General features: G+C 43.4%; 1 pseudogene; it reads right to left on the bottom strand.

Annotated features, from left to right (window-relative positions):
* Positions 1 to 3,162: 3,162 nt before the first annotated feature.
* Positions 3,163 to 3,577, bottom strand: part of LOC123976039 — a 1,998-nt pseudogene continuing 1,583 nt past the window's right edge.

Genomic DNA, 3,577 nt, shown 5'->3' with positions numbered 1-3,577 from the left:
CCTGTAGCTATCGTAGATGTCCCTGTTTTATCCCGCAGATTAATCTAGGAGACATTTTAGATACCACAGCATACATCAGTTATGGATGTGTGATACATGATATATCATAACCAAGGTTGTTCCTTTTTCAAGGATGAATCTTAAGTACAAATATGTTTGATCCCCTAGCTTGCTCATAACTCAACAATGTCTATATTCTGAAAAAATAGCTAACGCTAATTTCTATCTTTAACCTGTTCTTATTATTAACCTCGTTATATTAGTCTGTCCACATATGTAGGGTTTAGGTCAGAGCTGTGAGATTATTTTATTGTTTTCCTCTCTTGTCATTCCACTCCTCCCAAAACATAGAAACCTGGACTGTCTAAACCATTATTCAATTTATAAATGACTAAAGTTAACTAAAGCGATATAAACGGGTGGTTAAATACAGGGAAAATAAACAATGGCAGAACAATGAGCAATGGAGGTTCGATTGTGGGAAGCATTTGACTCATACGGCAGAGGAGAACTAATGAAAATAAGCTATGAGTTTAGGAGTTAAAAGGAAATATTAACATTACGGGACATCTCTGAGCACAGAATGCTGTTAGGTCTTACTGCTTGTCGGCGGCCTGCTTTGGCCTGTTGCACGGGTCCCACGCTAGCTGCCCGATCCTGGCTTTTTGCTAGGGATTCTCCGGGGTTCTCCATGTCTGAAGAAAACGCCGTCCTCCGTCTGGCAATTCGGCTGTTTTCAGGTTTCCTTCGTTGCCACTGGCGAGACCACGTGGCTTGGTCTGACCTCGGTGAAGTTGGCTCGACGAAAAAGCTTAAAATGGAACTTGGTCGTTCCTGAATTAGTCCAGTGTAAAGGACTGATAACTTTATCAAAACAAAAGAAAGAAAGAAAATAAAACAAACTGAGGGGCAGATCGATGTGGCGGCACTCCGCGTGTGTAGCTTCAAGCGAACAAAGGCCTGTTGTGCTGGCCGAACTCTTAGGCGTTGCCCGGAGAGGCACGCCGGACGTGTGCCGAAGCGTCCAGAGAGCAGAGCGGAAGACCAGGGCACGAGGGGAGGAGAAGAACAGAGAGCGAACGACGTCGCGCGTCGCTCTTTTGTTGCCTGGGGCGTTTTTCCCAGTCTGTTGAAAGTTGATCTTTAACCCCCCTGCTCCTCTCTGGGAGAGGAAAAGAGGAATTTGGAGTAGCTCCAAATTTATTCAATATAAAATGCACAAATCCACACCGTTGTCCCAACACATATATCTTTTTTGTGCATGTAACAGGTTTGCAAAGTGAAAAAGCCCAAAGTCCAGCCCAAAGGGAGTTCCCATCTCCCACAGAAAGCTCTGCTCTGATCCGCTTGACAGTTAGTTTGTAGTCCAGCCCTTCACTTCCTTTACTTGTGACGTCACAATGAAATAAAGCATAAAGCTTGCCAAGCGGCTAGCGGGGTCAGGCCAAGCTAGTCTGAGCGGAGGCCCTTTGGCTCGACTCGCCTTTGTTTGGTTTTCCATTGTAGAAATGTTGTACCTGTACCTGCTTCCAGGTACTTTTTTTTCGTATCACCTCACCTCCATCGAGGTTCCAAGCGAGCTGAGAGATACTAAAATGTAAAGCAGGCCAGAAAGTTTTATATTGTACAGTTTTCGTATGGAATTTCATCACTAAATCCACTTCTGAGAAGTTTTGAGGTGAGAAATCAGCTGTGTTGATTTAGAATATTGACAATGTAAGTGGACGTTACTTTGCTTGTGTCACTATTATGAGTTAGTCACGTCCGGGTAAAAGACGTGCCCAGGAACTGATATAAACAAGCTCAGTGGCTCCGCTCACGAGAGATACATCCACACCGGAGCAGGAAGCGTTTGCCGCATGCATGTTGTCTAAAGGAATGGCGAGGATTAAATGAAGTTTCCCAACCCTCTGTTAAATATTTGTACCCTTGGTAAGCGGAGCGAGGTACGTGTGTATTTTAACTTGTTGTTGATGTTGCGAAAAAATGATCATGTGTAATGCTAATTCAAGTAGTGTGGGAGATGTATCTTTGATGCGTGTATTGTAAGATTTATTGTGGCTTTATTTGTTTTAGTTTCACGGTGCGTGATGGAATAATGAAGATATATTGCACCGGTCGAACTCTACGCGGGTTTATTGATGCCAATAGCTGGTACAGACAGTTTTACAAGAAGTGATGGCGGAACAAAAATGTGCTTGAATATTTTCGGAGTTGAGGAGCTCCGCAAGTGGCTGCGGGGGAAGCATGTGCCAAACCGTGGGAGGAGCGCGTGAGGCCGGCCAGCCGCCCGCTCACAGAGCCCTCTGCTCCCACCGTCACACAGACCGCTGCAGCAACAACGGCAGAGGAAAACACAGCTGGAAGGTTTTCATACCGCTTATCTGACTTTACATTCTGAGGAATGAGAAACGTTTTAACTTAAAAAAGAGAAAGCTGTGTGGATCGCTGGTGCGTGTGTCACATTGAACATTACGTCGCGGCAGTTGTGTGTGGCGTTGCTATGACGACAAGCTACGTACTATCTCTCGGTACTATCTGCAATGGAAAACGGAGCAGGGCCGAGTAGAGTCCAGTCTATCGATTTGCGCTATGGTAGCATTTTTCAGCAAGGCAGCATAGATCGTCAAAACACCGGCAACAGTTCAACGAAATTTACAATCACAACCTGTAAGTAGACTTTATTGGTTGTGAATTATATTTAAAATCAACACGGCAATGTAACTTCACAGACTGTTCTAGTGCAGAGTTGTTGTAAACGTTCTAAAGACCCGCCCTTCTCTGCTTCTGATTGGCTAGTAGTCCTTACCTGGGAACTGCGCATGTGCAACTCCCAACAAAGATTTTGTACAAGTAAGATGCATCACTCTGTAGCTCAAGAGCGGAGCCTACAACACACAGGGTGAAAAGAGGAGCTGCAGCAATGTGCAGTATGAGAAAAATATGGTGTTTTTTGAAAATTAAACCATGTAATCCTGTTATGGTACAACCCCTAATTAAGATTTTGAACCTGAAAATGAGCATAATACCACCTCTTTAATAAATAATTAAAAGACAACAGTTTGTTGTAACTCAATTATTTACTCAATACCTCACCAGCGATATTTAATTTCCACGTTACATGATGTCATATTTATTTATTTTATATTGAACACATTAGGGCTACATGGGGAGTGGGGAGAAATAAATTAATAAAGATCTGACTCACCTTCCAGAGAATCCAGTAGAGAAGGCCTTGATGAGCCACTCGAGATCTTGTATCTTGAATGGAAACAGCACAAGATGAGTGTTGTTATCCAAGTCCACGGCACTCTCTGGATACATGACATGATGAGTTGTTCTGGTCCCGACATCTGCTTCAAAGCCTTTGGTAGGACCATGGTTTATTCTAAATAGAACAATGGGATGTTATCTTATATGGCACTATCATTGACAAAAATACACTACATTAGGGTACTGCTGGAATTTTAACACTGAGGAAAAAACGTTTATGTTTATCCAAGCAGCAACCTCCAGGACAGAAAAATGCAGTTCCTCAAATGGACACTTGAGGCCGGCTGTAGCCTGGTTTTGGTAT

The sequence above is a fragment of the Micropterus dolomieu genome, linkage group LG09 (genome assembly GCF_021292245.1).
Source record: "Micropterus dolomieu isolate WLL.071019.BEF.003 ecotype Adirondacks linkage group LG09, ASM2129224v1, whole genome shotgun sequence".
NCBI classification, from domain to species: Eukaryota; Metazoa; Chordata; class Actinopteri; order Centrarchiformes; family Centrarchidae; genus Micropterus; species Micropterus dolomieu.
This window is presented reverse-complemented; position numbering and strand designations above follow the sequence as displayed.